Raw genomic sequence first — 16,201 nt, 5'->3', positions numbered from 1 at the left:
ATGTCAGTATAACATGTGGAGGAGACGGGGACAAACAAGTCGTTTAAGGATTCAGGTGGACCTGTTGCAACAATGAGAAGTACAAAATGTCATGTCAAAACCAGCTTTACAATGTCGGTGGGGGGGGGAGGAGGGGGGGTATGATTGGGTGGGAGGGAGGGGGGAGGCTGGGAAGGGAGGTGAAGGGTAAACAAAGGAGGAGGATGCAATGCTCGGTAAGAAATGTATGCATTATCCTGCCCATGTAATTGTAACCCCTCTGTACAGTATGTTCTCAAATAAAATAAAATAAAATTTAAAAAAAAAAAAAAATGTGCATTTTTCTGATGGGACTCTCACAGACAAATTCATCTAATTTTAATGTGGCCTAGTAGAGGTTAGGTTCTGTACATATAGTCTTCACCCTGTACTTTATGTGTGATGAAGTTTTATACCACATTTTCTGGACCTTTCAACTGAGAAGGAATTGTAAGATACAACTGCTCTGGTCAAGAACTGGGCACCACTGACACACCTGCAATCCTAGATCCTCGGGAGGCTGAGATCTAAGAATCCAGATGAGAATCCAGCCTGGGTAGGAAAGTTTGTGAGACTCTCATCTCTAATTTACCACCAAAGCTGGAAGTGGAGTTGTGGCTCAAGTGCTAGAGTGCTAGCCTTCAACAAAAAAAGTTCAGAGACAGCACCCAAATGCTGAGTTCCAAGACCACTCTGGTCAGAAAAGCACCCTGGACTGACATTCCCATACCTCTCTGTTCACCGCTTCTCTGGTGACTCAGCTAAGAGTGCTCAACGGATGCATCAAAAAGTGATCACGGGGGCTGGGAATGTGGCCTAGTGGTAGAGGGCTTGCCTAGCATGCATGAAGCCACATACACAGAAGAAGCTGGAAGTGGTGCTGTGGCTCAAGTGGTAGAGCACTAGCCTTGAGCAAAAGAAGCTCAGGGACAGCGCCCAGGCCCTGAGTGCAAGCCTCAAGACTGGCCAAAATAAAATAAAATATAAATAAATAAAGTGATCCTGGGCAAAAGCAGCATGGCCACCTGGAGAGGCCTCCGGTTACATGGCGCCCCCCTGTCAGTACACTCATGGAGGAGCAGCTGCACCTGCCTCGGGATCCACACCTTTGCAGCCTGGCTGCCTGGGCTGCCATTGCGCAGCAATCCCACTGCAAATCCGCACGCCGCCAGGAGCTCGGGCCGCAATGGCGATGAACGTTCCTATGTTTTGGGGTAAAGGCGAGGTTTACAACATTCGAATGTGCATAAAGGCAGGACTACTCCAGTCACATCTGAAAGATTTTACCAAACTCCCTCCTGAAGCACAGCCTGTATTTCACTTTAAGAATCTAATAAATATTTTAGAATGGCATTTCATTTGTTTTACAATGACATTTGGTATTAGAATGAACATGCTGGGAAAAAAAGAAATATAAAAGGCTTCCCTCCACTACTCACAGGGTTCCTTCTATTTAGGGAACAAACTGATTTATCATCTGCATGAGGGCCCCTTTAACTCAGCACCGGCTGCAGGAGGACCTGAACCAGAGAGGCAGGCAAAGCCCGCCAAGTCCTAAACACACAAACCTACCACTGACTCCAAACGGCTTCCCAATTCATTTGGGTAGCATTTTCTATTGAGTCCTCCCTCCGTCGGTGCTATGCATTTTCATCCCATGAGATGCCCAGAGGCAGGTGCCGTTTCCCATCTGAAGGAGAGATTAAGCATGGGAGTACATTATATTATTTTTAATGAAGTCATATGTTTGAAGAGTCATTTTCCCCTAGGTCCTTGAAAGCCCAAGATCCTCCAGTGAAGGTCATTCTTACCTCCCTGGTTCCCCAGTTGGCTGGGGACCACCCCAGCGCCCCCATCCAACAACACACAGGAAAGTCAGAACAATACAGAAGTCACCAGGGAGGGAGGAGCTAAAGGAAGCAGGTGGAAACTGACCGGTCTCTTTCCTCTCCTCTCTGATAGTCAAACCCTCAGGCTAATGAATTGCTAATGTGGGTACAAGTTACTTAGGTATGAAAAGCTTTATCTAAAAGGAGGAAGCAACAAAGGAAAACCAAGCAGACACAGTAGAAGCCAAGCAGACACATGCCAATGTTCAGTGACCCAGAAGTTATTTTTCTACCTTTATATTCACAAGCACGAGAATGGCCATAGCTTCATAGTTCCTCATAGCAAAACTCAAACAATCTAAATTTTCATCACCTTGGAAAATTTCTGTGAAATACTATATAGCATCGCAAGTGGTCAAAACCAAATATGAATGACACTCAGCTATAAATTATAAAAGTACTAAAGATTACAAATGATGAAAAAGCTAAATTTTTAATAAATTAAGCACACGAATAAAAATATAACTAAAATCGGCAAACATAGTTTTTAGGCAAGCATTGTCATTGGGATAAAAAAGAAAAAAATTAAAAAGAAAATATGTAACCACTCGGTTACATATAAGTGCCAGAAAATGGGTACTTGCAAGAGTACCATTCATCAGAATGAAGGCAGGAAGGAGAAGAATGAAGTCAAGAACTTGGTGTAGACACAAATTTAAGAAAATTAAGGACATAAGTAGGTCAAAAGGGAATGAGAATGTGGATGGAGTAGCACAGACCAAGACGCACTGTATACTTCAATTGCTGTGTTACATGACCAAAAGCATTCAATACCTAACTTAAAAGTTAAGGAAAGTGAGAGGAGTAGCTGGGGAGGGGTGGGTGAGACTGCTGAAGAAGATGGCATTGCTCCAGAGACTCCATTCACAGACGGCTCTGTTGAATGGCTTCTCCTTTGGGCAAGATGACATTGGTCCAGAGGCTCCATTCACAGATGGCTCTGTTGAACGGCTTCTCCTTTGGGCAAGATGACATTGGTCCAGAGGCTCCATTCACAGACGGCTCTGTTGAATGGCTTCTCCTTTGGGCAAGATGACATTGGTCCAGAGACTTCATTCACAGACGGCTCTGTTGAATGGCTTCTCCTTTGGGCAACTACTTCAAGACCACAAAAATATTTTTGACAAAAGAAAATATGAGTAGATGTAAGATTCAGAAGGACGGTTAATGATCTAAAACTTTCTATTATGCTGAAGTAGCTGTACAAATGATCTTTCCATTCTACATGCTAGTTTTTGAGGCTGATCATTCTTAATCAGCATCTCCCCTTCCAGCCTTTCCCCCATCTCTCCCAACCCACCTATCCCCTCGGGTTGCCCTGGTTACATTGTCTTATATGTACATTGATTGTCATGACTACTTTAACCCGCACTGCCTCTCTTCATTCATGGACTCCCCTCTTCACAACCACCACCACCCAACCACACATGCTCCAGCTTCCTGATATTCATCTTCTTCAGCTCTTAAGTTTGATTTTCACCGGAGTTTCACCCCTGTGATCACCTCCTACATATATATGTGGACCTCCCGAAATAACTACACACACAGAAAAGAGCCAGGCTTGCACCTGCCACTGCGAGCATCTCCTCATTGTCCAACTGGTAAATTCATTCCTTTGTTCCCAATGTTAGATGAGCAGTAAACATAATTATTCGAAACAGTCAGAAAACAGAAAGGACAAAGGTAAAGGAAAGCTGAACACTCACTGGAGAAATGCAGAAGGATTTCACAGCGGGATGGGTTTTCCCCAGGCAGGGCCAGAACACAAAGCAAGGCCTGGTAACATCGGAATGTCATTAGAATGACATTAGAATAGGGAGAGAGACTGGGAACCAATGGTCATGAACGTAAGGGTGCCCAGGGGGAGTGAAAATGTGAAGACACATTTCCAAGATGGGTCCTGATGCTTAAGCAGAATTCGCTACTTCAAGTGAGTCTTGAGGCTGTTAGAGAAAGAACTATGGTGATGAGAACATTCGGTGACCACAAGGTGGTAGGAAAGTGGCGTATTCGCTATGGGGCCGCACTGGGAATTAAGGAAACATTGCAGGTATCGACATAGAAATGATGTAGACCTGGATTCGTTTGACTACAGTATTTTTAAGAAAAGAAATATTGCTTTGGATCTGGAGCACGCTTGCAAGAAAGAACTCACAAACTCGCTATAAACATCATGAGCAGATTGAGCGCACAAAACCCTGTGGTTGGGGTGAGGGAAATATTTCACTTACAGAGAAATTGATTTTAAGGAGATCCAGGACTCACCTATAAACAGACCTCTTAGTCTGAATAAGGTTTATCATCAACCCATCACCAATATCTCCAATTCTTTCTGAAGGCAACCAAATAGGCCATTGAAATACATATACTCATTTGTGACGCATTCTGAACTTCAGACGACATCTTTTTTATTCTTTGTGGTGCTGGGGATTGAACCCAGGGATTTGAGCATGCTAGGTAAGCACTCTACCACTAAGCTATATCCCCAGCACTTATTTTTGGAGCTAGGTTCTCACAGTGTAACTTAGGCTGTCCTAGAACTCAGCAGCCTCTGCCTCAGCCTTCCCATGCTGAGGTTACAGGTGTGTACTACTGCATCCAGTGAAAAGTCCAAATGTGAACTGAGACTTTTTACATCTGCTGAGACTAGGAAAGGGAATGTGCCAAATAGATGAACGTATATCAAATTTTATACCACATGAAACATAAAGTAGGCCTTTTTATGTTAAATATTAGTGTATTTTCTTCATCTCAGACATTCAAGTTCTCTAGTAATTCCTCCATTTTACAACACAGTCTTCTCTTAGTTTTCTATATATAATTCTATGGGGGGAAATAACTTTTAAATTATCAGTCAAACATATTATTGTTTTTATGTTTCTCCTGTTTCAATCACTAGGAGTTGTTCCATGATATTTAAATGAGCTTTCTTTCCCTTTCTCTCCACATACTAAAGTAGTTTTGCTAAAAATCCACTTCTTTTTCCATCTAAGGAAACTAGAAGTTTCTCATATCACGAGGACGCAGATAGAAAATCACTTACATAAAATAGAATCATTAACTTAGCATGGTCAGATACACTTGTAATCCCAACTACTTAGCATGTGTGTGCATCCGTGTGTGTGTGAGAGAGAGAGAGCGAGAGAGAGCGAGAGAGAGAGAGAGAGAGAGACAGAGAGAGAGAGAGAGAGAGAGAGAGAGAGAGAGAGAGAGGATTGCAGTCTGAGGCTAAGCCTAGAAAAACAAACAAACCTATAAGACTTCATCTAAAACATAAATAAAGCAATAAAGGGACATGGCATGGCTCAAGGAGATGGAGCACTTGTCTAGCAAGTGTGAGGTCCTGAGTTCAAACCCCAGTACAGCCCTAAAAAATAAAACAGATAATCATACCCTAATACTTCATATCATGTAGAAATGTTTCCAATATTAAATGAATGTAGCTAAACAAAACTCTGATTTATCATCCCTCGCCTTCAAGATGATTCCAAAATCATGTCACCATAACAGAATTTAGTTGTCAGTACCTTTGAAAAGTATGGTGCTTTGTCTGAGAAACATTCCAGTACCATTTCTGGAAGTCCTTAATGAACATTCGGGTGACTTCAGAAAAGCATCAGTCAGAGTTCTTTCCTTTTCTATCAAATCTTGTCATTTCTCTAGATGAGAAAAGGGAAGCAGGGATTTTTCAAGTCCTTCTCAACAGCTGGGCTAGCTTTCTCCTGATAGTTCATTACTGCCAACAGGCTGACTGACAAGGTTACCCCAAACTGAGAAGCAGGAGGCAACAGATCATCTGCATATAATATTAATGACATTCCGAGTACTACTGGGTGTTCCTAAGGGGATGGAAGAAGAACAAACTGTAATGTTCACAATCATTAATTGTTTAAAGGAAACAACAGCCTTGTATCACAGATGGTCCAGGAATTTCCATGCAATGTAGAAAAGGAGGAAAGTACTGGACAGCCATGCTGAGGCCTGCTTCTCAATGGTTTTTCTCAAGACAAATTCCTTATAGGATTTTCACTAAAATTATTCTTTAGTATGTTGGAAGGGAGGGGCTCCGTCTAAAGAAAGCACTTTCAGAGTTTCTTTCCTATGTTATATATAGACTCAAATCAACTTTGTATACCGCTATCTTGATCCCCATTAAATTTACTTTTTTGTTCTAGCAATATGCGATCTTCAATTTCTTTGGATTTTCATGAGCACGATTGTCATCAGAAAATAAATTTGCTTCAATTTAAATAAATTTAAAATGATTTCACTTCTTCCTTTATGAATTTACTGTCTTTTGTTTCTTTTCCTGGCTAAAATGTCTGTTACACTAGTGAATAAAAGAGACAAGGGGTGGAGCACAATGATTCACACCTATGATCCCAGCTGGTCAGGAAGAAGAGATTGGAAAGACTGCAGTTCACAGCCAACCTGAGCAAAGTGTTAGGGAGACCACACTTCAACCAGCAAGTTGAACGCAGTCGCCCACAGCCATGATTCCAGCGACGTGTGAGGCCACAGATGTGTCACTCCCAAGGCCTCAAAGCCTTCCCTGGGGAAGTGGTGAGACCCTACTTGAAAAGCAGGGTTAGGGAGTGGCTCTGGCGGTGGAGAGCCTGCCTAGCAGGTATAAAGCCTTTAGTTCAAAGCCTAGTACTGTCAAAACAACACAAATGAGAACAACATAGATATCCAAGTCTTAAATCTGATTTAGTTGCAAATACTCAGGATTTAGGCAACAAAGTATTTCACTATTTAATGTGTTGCTATTTTTAATACCTATCCTTTATCTTAGTCAAGAAAAGTCCCTTCTATTTTTTCCCTTGATGACTAATTTTTTTATCATGGGATAAGATTGTACTATTTTTTTCCCAATACTTCTTTATGAACACATTGTAAAAGTCATACATTGTCTGTTTTGTGCTGTTAATAAGGTATAAGATGCCGTCTTTCCATCATTCTGGAATTCAGGCCTCATTTGGGAGATTTTCATCTAGTCCTGGCTCTCAACATGGCTGCTTTTAGTCTATCTCACATCCACGGGCTGTGCAGCACGTAGCAGCAGGTACCTCATCCCAAACCACAGCGCTACAGACATTTACTTTGTCCTTAGACATTTACCTTTGAGATACAAGTATTACCTGGATACCATAAACCTTTGTGTGAATCATTTCATTGTTTTCATCAGGTTGTTCAACAAAAAAAAATTGGATTCATGAGTCTACATGTGTCACAATTTCAGTTCAGAATAATTTCAAAATGTTTTGTTTTTCCTTTTTTTTAATTACTTCAAGTAGGTGTAAAAAGAGGTTTCAATTCAACATGTCCATTTATGAGTACAAGGCATCTTGACAAGTGTCTCCCCTTCCATCATGATCCCCAAAACTCTTAAGGAATGTAATGTGTATTCACTATATTGGGATTATGATTTCCCCAAAAGACAAAAGACTTCTAACGTGTTCTGTCTCCACAGATCAGATCATTTAAATGCTACATCTCACTAATGTGGGGAGTGCTTTCTTGTTCTTTTTTTTTTTTTTTTTTGCTGTTGTTTCTTTAATATATAATTTTATTTCTGGTTATAGAAACAAATGCTAAGAGGAGAAACAAAACTTCCCCATCCACATACAACAATTTAATAGATAAAAGCACAGTTAAATGAAAAACAAAAAGTAGAAATTTTAAACCTTTGTTATAGCTTTAAAACATTAACATCTGATACAATTAGAAATCACATTCAGAGCTCAAACTTAAAAAAAATGTGTGGCTCCGTAATAAAAAAAAACACTGTATCCCATTTGAAATGAACCCAAGTGGGTGGGCTGCATGCCACGTGGGCTGGTTGATTTTCCTGATCCCAGGAGCGGGAGTGCTTTCCACTGTGAATTGATCTCAGTATTCCAGGAGTCAGTCAGAGAAGAACATTTCTGAGCACTAAGGACAGGGGAAACGTGAATGTCAGGACTCACAACTCACATCCCGTGGGCCTTCCATTTTTACAATGTATATATTTTTTAATTATCATTTTCTCTTGTTGTCTTTAAGCAGTTAGCTAAAGGAGTTGCCAGTTAGAAAAGCAGCTTATGAGTGCAATGTCAGCCCTTTCAGCGTGCTCTCCCATCCTGTGCCCAACCCTTCCCCCAGTCCTCTTAATGCTGTAGCCTATGCATTGGATTCATGGCTGCGTTCTCCCATCTTCTCCTCTTCACATGTCCACCCCTTTCCTCTTGACTCGACACCACCAAATCAAATAAAAAACTTAAAAACATCATTATGAATGTCTTACGGGTTCATTATTTATTGTATTAAAACAGGAACCACATTTACTGTCACAGCTAGAGAAGATATTCTATTTTTAAGACATGAAGTTTAAAAATAAATAGTCTTTATGTCTTTGAGATCTGGTTATATTTTTCCCCTCGACACAGTAAGGCTGTAGACTCACAGTGGACTGTCATGACTTCAATCATCAACAAAAACAAAAGTAAAAATGCTTAGTTTCTTTCTTCCAGAACATCCTTTATATAAATAGTCATTCAAAAAACTTAATCAGAATCTCAATGATGGTTTTTTACAGAAATAGAAATATACTACTCAAATTAATATTAGGTCTTGGAAAATAATCTTGGAAAAGATGAACAAAGTTGCAAGACTCACATTTCTTTATTCTAAAACTTACCACAAATTTACAGTATCCAAAACAGTGTGGTATGGATATAAAGGCAGATATGCAGACAATGAAATAGAACAGAAATAAACCCTCATATCTATGTTCAAAAACCTTGAACAAAGGCGCCAAACCAAAACTATTCAATGGAGAAAAAGTGGTCTTTTCAATAAGGAAAAGAAGTTTGAAAACCTATACATTCACATTTCTAGTGGAGTTGGATCTTACCCTATGCCTTATCAAAATTCACTCTAATAAATGGATCAAGGACCTGAACATAATCTCTCAAATGATAAGAAAACTCCATGAGTTCAAATTTGGCAATAATTTCCTGAATATGTTACAAGAAAAATAAATAAATAAATAAATCTGCCTCAAAATCAAAATCCTTTATGTATTAAAGGATACTCTCAACTGAACTAAAAGGCAAATCAGAAATAGGGGAAATACTTACAAATAGTATGCCTGATAAGAAATTCCAATCCATAAAATGTAAAACTTTAACTAAAAAACAATACCAACCCTTATTAAAACTAAGAAAAGACCTTGCCTGGACATAAAGTAGCTGATCACCATGTGAAAATATGCTCAGCCCCGCTAAAATCAGAAAAATTATGATCAAAACCACAATCTAATACCTCATGCTATCTACTGGGAAGAATGTTCTCATAAAATACAATAGCAAATGTTAATGAGGACATGGAGAAATTGGAACTATTGTATACTACTGTGGAACTGAAAGGGGGAAACAGAGGAATTCCTCAAAAACTGAACTGAAACACTCTATGATCTAACAACCATACTGGTACTTAAAAACCCCAAAGAACTGAATGCAAGGATGTATGTGGACATTACTATATGGCAGTATTATTTGTGGTACCCAAAAGGCAGAAGCAACTTCAGTAGCTATTGATAGTTGATGTGTGAATAGTTGAACAAGAATGGGTGTGCCCAATAAAATATGATTACAACCTTTAAAAGAGAAGAAGTTAGGACAAATGTTCTAACATGGATGATTCTAAAAGACACTGTGCTAAACAAAATAAGCCAGCCTTAAGAGAAAGAAAATCACATATATTCTCTTGCTTGACTTTGTACAGTTAGAGAATGTAGAGTGAAAGTCAACAGGGCTGAATAAGATGTTGCAGTGTGCCTGCTCAGGAAGAAGAGAAATACTAGGTGGGACAGAGTGGTGGTACACATGGGTGAATGGACTGAACGCCGTCAAACTCCACATGTACAGAGGTTGAAATAGTAGAATGTACGTTACATATATGTTCGCATAATGGAATACACACACGCAAAAGCAAATGACTTATTACTGTGATATACTAACTTTCTGAAGTGCTAGTTAAAAATGCTTGGGATGTTACGGGACTATAAATCTGGGGTATTCAAACATCCAGTTATCACCAATTGAGCTATCTAGCCTGAAATATGACAGCAGAGAGTTTTGTGAAATTGCAAACTGACTCTCGCTTTATTTGCTGGCATACCACCAAATTATTTTTATTGAAGAGGTGGTTTATTCCTCATCTCCCTCTAAATTATATTCCATTCATTTTGCTTCCTGTATGATTGCCCATCATTTTTCCTGATTAAAAAGCCACAAAAAAATAGAAGTAAACTAGATAGTTAAGTAACCAGTACTTCACTCACATAGAAGACAGACTCAGATAATTTAAAGCAAAAACTAGTCTCTAAACACAAAGTTGTCCTGTGACAAGAGACCCACATACCTAAAAACACAGGACATTTTCTCTAATATAGAATCTTAGCATCAGATATTAATTCGGGGCCAGGAATAATAAAAATCTGTATCTGTCAACACTGACTTTACAAAGGACCACACATATTCAAAACTTTCTATCAAATTAGCATTTCTTAAAACTTTTTGTGTGTAAATCAGTTGTAAAGCTGTCCCTGAGCCTTTTTGCTCAAAGCTAGCATTCTACCCCCTGAGCCATAGCTCTACTTCTGGTGCTTTGGTGGTTAATTGGAGTCATGTGGACTTTTCTGGCCTAGGTTGGCTTTAAACTGTGATCCTCACATCCCAGCTTCCTGAGTAGCTAGGATTACAGGTGAGAGCTACCACTGCCCAGCTCTAAAATCTTAAATTTCAACCTTTTCACCTTATAGTTTTCAAACTACATGCTTTCATTCTCCTGGCCACAATGTCACTAACTTTACTGAAAGGATAGTCTAAAACAGTTAACAAAAAAAATGGCTGCTTTGATCATTTTAGTCAGCAAGCATAATCAAGTATGCACCATGAGCTAAGTATTAACTTAGATGAAAATTGCAGAAAGAATGGCAGTCTCATGTATACAGATTAGTACTTTATTCTTACAAATCCACGAATTTTTTTAAAAATAATATAATTACACAGTTATTGACGTATAATAAATGAAATATGACAGCAATTGAAGGCTCCTATGGTCCATTTCAACTCTTTCCTCCACTAAAACTGTTTCAGTAGGAAAGCTCAGGTGCTGCTTTGGATTTTACCACAAACGCTGCCCACTGGCACTCTCTCTCCCTCTCTCACTCTCTCCCTCTCTCCCTCTCTCTCTCTCTCTCTCTCTCTCTCTCTCTCTCTCTCTCTCTCTCTCTCTCTCTCATAACTATACTGAAAGTGAAAATGATCCATAGATTGGCAACCAGGGGCTTGGAAAGAAAACAAAACAAGTAGTGGAGATGAGGACTGGCTCAGAACTGGTTTGCTGAGACACTTTTAGAGGCATGGAGGCACACAGCGATGTTTTTTATTAAAACCATAGCAGCTCCAGAATAGGACATGCTTCTTGCAGAGACACTTTGACTTGAAAGAAATAGTTCTCCTTTCATAAACAACATTTCTCTGGTGCCGCTCCAGGGGGGGCACAATTCTGCTAACGATTTCGGAGAACAATCATCAGCTCTTCAGCTCTTCTCTGCAAGTTCATCTACTCTGGCCGAGGATCTGAACAGTAAATCTGATCTCGAAGTTCACATCTTCCAGCCGAGGATCTGAACAGTAAATCTGATCCTGAAGCTCACATCTTCTTCCACTTCAGCAGCCACATGGCAGGAGACAGCTGCGATCAGTGGGCTGGTCAGATGATGTGGGAACGTGAGCCTTCAGCAATGACTGGAAATTCTCCCTCTGAAGAAATTCATCTTAAAAATAAGATTCCTAAAGCTTTACCAATCTATTAGATCCTAATATGACTCAATAAAGCATTCCTCTACTTATTCATCAATGACCATAGTATGTGTTGATTGGTCTATCATATTCTTTGACTCCAACCCTACATTTGAATATCTAATATGCTGAAAATCTTTGTAGAGCAGGTAGATCCATTTTTTAAACCAATGGTAGTCAAAATTTTACAGCTATTTTAGCAAGGATCAAAAGATTTGTTAATACAATGGAGCATGTGCCCGAGAAAAAAATGAGTAAATCTTTTCTTTCAAATATTAGCTCTTTGACCTAATGTTCAGTTTCAGTTGCGTTAAGCAGAATGATCGCATAAAGAAAACAGATTAACTTTGTAGATAATTTTTAGCATCATTATCTGCTTTTGTGACTTTGGGTTTTTCACATTAAGTGATTCTCAGGAAGCCTGCTTTGCCTCCACATTACTACATGACAAATGATTCTCATATGTGTCCGTTTAAAGTCACTCATTCATTCAATTCTATCTCAAGGTAAGGAGCTAGAGTGAGGTTTATTTTAGGTCATATGACAACAAGAGTCATCTGACAGAAGGCTCTGAGGACCCAAGACCCCTTCACCCAGAGGGGGGAGGGTGTAAGGGAGGAGGGAGGTAGTGGTTACATGTCTGAGCTCAGCTATGACTATAAATTAAGCGGCCTAAAGGCATTATTCAGCATGACAGTGGCACTTCTACTGTGACAGCCCAGGCTCCCAGAAAGACCATTCCAAGAAACAGAAGGTACAAGCTGCCATGTTCTGGATGTTACAGCTAATAACATCATGTCCCTCAAACTGGTAGAAAGCAGGTCCTGAGCCCAGATAGGCTGGATCATTAAAGAACTTGTAGCTTCTTTAATCTTTCCTATCCAAAAAAGAAGAAAAGAACACTTTCCAGAAAGCCTGCTGCATACCTTAGAGATGCAAATGACAGGTACTTTATCTTTAAATTTCCTTTTGGACTTATCTAGTCTTGACTACATTATTTGACTGTTCTTTCTAAAGAACTGTCTTAGTCTTCTGGTTCTTCTAAGAAAAAAGGTAGTAGAAGAAAATGAGTGATAGAATTTTACTCAGCACTCGCTAATTTACAAAGTGTCGATGTTAATAAGAAAACGGGCCTGTATGTCACCACGCCTTCATACTCATGAATAAATGCATCAACAATAAAAGACAGCGGAATCATTGTGCTGAAGAAGAAATATTAATGTGTTTTCAGATGCAATAAGTTATCTCCATTTTGCGAAGTGAAATCTGAGGACTGTACCGGCACTTGTTCCAGGTGAGCCAGCTGGCGGATGCCAAACCTCCTACTGTGGCTGATTATATACATTGCATGTGAGCAATTGGATTGCATCAATATTTTAACACAAAATCCTACAATGACATTCTGTGCCATTTATCCCCATTCTCTCTGAAACGTCAGCATTCAATATTCACAAGTTCTTATAATCATCTATGCACAGTGCCTTTAAAAGTTTCGAGGCATTCATATTCCAAACCTCCCACCTGAGCCCTAAGGACATAATAATTTATATTTATGTCCTCTACAACTTGGAAATAATTACATGGCAGTTGGGCTATTTTTTCTAACTACTATCCTAATGTTCCATAACAGCACTTTTGACAATCCGCTGGCATCTAATTAGCCAAGGAACATCTTAGTAAAGCAAACATCATGTCCATCTGATAGACCTGAGGTAAGCTATTCAGAATGAGGGGAAAACTAATCATCACTCACATAAGTGCATTGGTAGTGGTCTTAATATCTCAGGTGAAACCAATGATTTGCTATTCTTAAATCAACAAAATGAGTTGTATCATTTGGGGGGCTTAAACTCAGAGCCTGGGCACTGTTTCCTGAGGTTTTTTTGCTCAAGGCTAGCACTCTACCACTTGAGTCACAGCTCCACTTTTGGCTTTTTGGTGGTTCACAGTCGTCAGATCTCAGCCTCCTAACTAGCTAAGATTACAGGCTTCAGCCACCCAAACCCAGTAAGTTATATCATTCTATGGGAATCACACCTGTTTTAAATATTGTACATGGTCCTTGCAAAGCTTATTTGCAGTATTATCACTAGTCATAATTTTCTAACACTGTTGCTGCGTGAAATGACTATGAGTTGTGTATAATCCCAGCAAGTTCCAAATAAAGGAAATGTAAGCAAAATATGAAATTTGTAAGATTCGTAGCAGTTGCGTTTGTACATGCACTTAAATACAAAATGAGTTATCAGTTGGGGTGATTTCACGATCCACACCACTCGGGATGTCTGGACCCCGTGTCTAGTCTCTCCACTAGGCTGCGCTGTGCTCTGTGGGGAGCGCGTGGATGGGGACAGAGGACTCCAGGGGCGTCCTGGGACACCAGCAGCACCGTGACTCCCCCTAGGCGTCCTGACCACGGCGGGAGTGGAGGCCAAAGTCTCGGCAGGGACGGAGGAGAGGAAGCATCCTCTCAATGTTCCTCAGACGGGAGCAGATAGACCATAGGTGCATGGTAAACTAATGGCATAGAAATGATTTGGAAAAGAATAAAATAGTCATCGAAACCTCCTCCAGACGCTAAGGGGTGTGGGCTCCGAGCATGCTCTCCGAGGCGAGCCGGTGGAGAACCTGGCTGGCGCTCGGAGAGCCCCGGGCAGCGGATGACCCGCTCCCGCCAGGGGTGCCCGCTGCTAGGAATCTCAACCAACAGATCGCAAGTGCTGGAAGTCATTCTCCTCTCCAGGAAGACTCCTTGGCAGCCTGTCCCAGGTTTCAGACAGATGGCCTTCTTCCTGGTGCTGGCAGAGTGGGTCCCAAAGTTGAGCACCAGCACAGAGACCGGGGCAGCTCTGGATCCATGTTAGAACAAAGGGCTAAGACTGCCACAGTCAGACTTCTGCGTGGAGGGGTCAGTAGGTTGTGATGAGCAGGCCTTCCAGCAACTCTGGGAGATGGTAGAGCTTGGAGTTCTCACTTCTCCAGAGAAGCATCATGCAGGAAGCTTCCAGCTCTATCTTGAACCCCTGGGCTTTAGGCAGACATTTCCCACCAGATCCATAGGCTTCTATCCTGCAGCTGCCCCTGTGTATTTATTTGCGAGCCGCGGCCCCCCTGCCTTATGATCATCTTCTAGGGAAAATTAGAAACCAAGTAGGTAGCATCCTCCCCCATCTGTACGCCCTGCCGATGTGGCATTCATGCTGCAAACAATGGCTTAAGAGTAAAAACCCAGTGGTTCTCCTCTTTATAGAGATCGTTGTAATTGAGAAAGTAATTATACTTGATCGCCAAATTCCAGTTATTGGCAAGTCAATTCCAGTTATTCATACATGTCCATGCCAGGTGCCAGAAAATAAACTATCTCTGCATCTGAATCCAATCATTACCCATGCATAAAATACCACTAGGAGTCCAGGTAACATTTCTTCCTGCCATTGAGATTAGAAAAGAAACAATGAATGTCGGGTGCTGGTGGTCACACCTGTAATCCTAGAGACTCAGGAGGCTGAGATCTGAGGATCCCAGTTCCAAGCCAGCCGGGGCAGGAAAGGCCATAACACTCTTCCCTCCAACAAACTTCTCAGAAAAAGCTGGAAGTGGTGCTGTGGCTCCTTACTCATAAATCTAATCTTGAGTAAAAGTAGCTTAGAACAGCATTCAGGCTCTGAGTTCAAGCCCCAGGACTGGCAACAACAAAAAAAAAAAAAAAAAGAAGAAGAAAAGAAAAGAAAAAAATGGAAAGATGAAAGAGAAAAAAAGAAGGAAAGAAAAGAAAAAAACATGATATTGACACTTTGGGAAGAGCATAGAAAGGTAATGATTCTGTCTTTCAGTGACTTGGAGCAGAAGTTTACTTGTCATGTTCCTGGGACTTCAAGAAGCAAACCCTTCTAGACACTACAAAGTCTATATACATAAATGAGCCTTAAACACATCTGAAATGTGGTAAGCTTATCCTATCAAGATGGTATTTAAATTTTTATTCTGGTTATCAGTTGGATTGATTGGATTTGAATGTAAAGAAGAGCCCTTTTCTGTTTTAAATGTTAAATCTCATCTCAGCGGGAAATGTTCTAAACTCTGTTTAATGGGCCTCTTTTTATAACATGACCATCACCTTTGTTATATTAAAATCCATCCTTTTTTTTAGTAAGATCAAATTAAAAGGAACTCCAGCAGAATATAATTAAAACCTTGGTGTATCCATCTTCTAAGACACCGAGTGGTTCCCGCGTGGCAGGGAGTCTTGTACACGTTCCCACTGTGGCTAAGTTCATAAGTGCAGTTGAAAGGATTCGTGCTGATTATAATTACATTCTAAATTAGCCAATATTAGCACTGCGCCAAATAATTCACATAGCATGGCTTCCATGTTAGACAATCAATTACAGTTCAGATGAAGCCATATCAAAAAAAATCCATAATTTTTACTAAGGATCAGAG

This window comes from Dipodomys spectabilis, unplaced genomic scaffold (assembly GCF_019054845.1).
Source record: "Dipodomys spectabilis isolate Male_0828 unplaced genomic scaffold, ASM1905484v1 ptg000169l, whole genome shotgun sequence".
In the NCBI taxonomy this organism is placed as follows: domain Eukaryota; kingdom Metazoa; phylum Chordata; class Mammalia; order Rodentia; family Heteromyidae; genus Dipodomys; species Dipodomys spectabilis.
Note: the sequence above shows the minus strand (reverse complement) of the source record.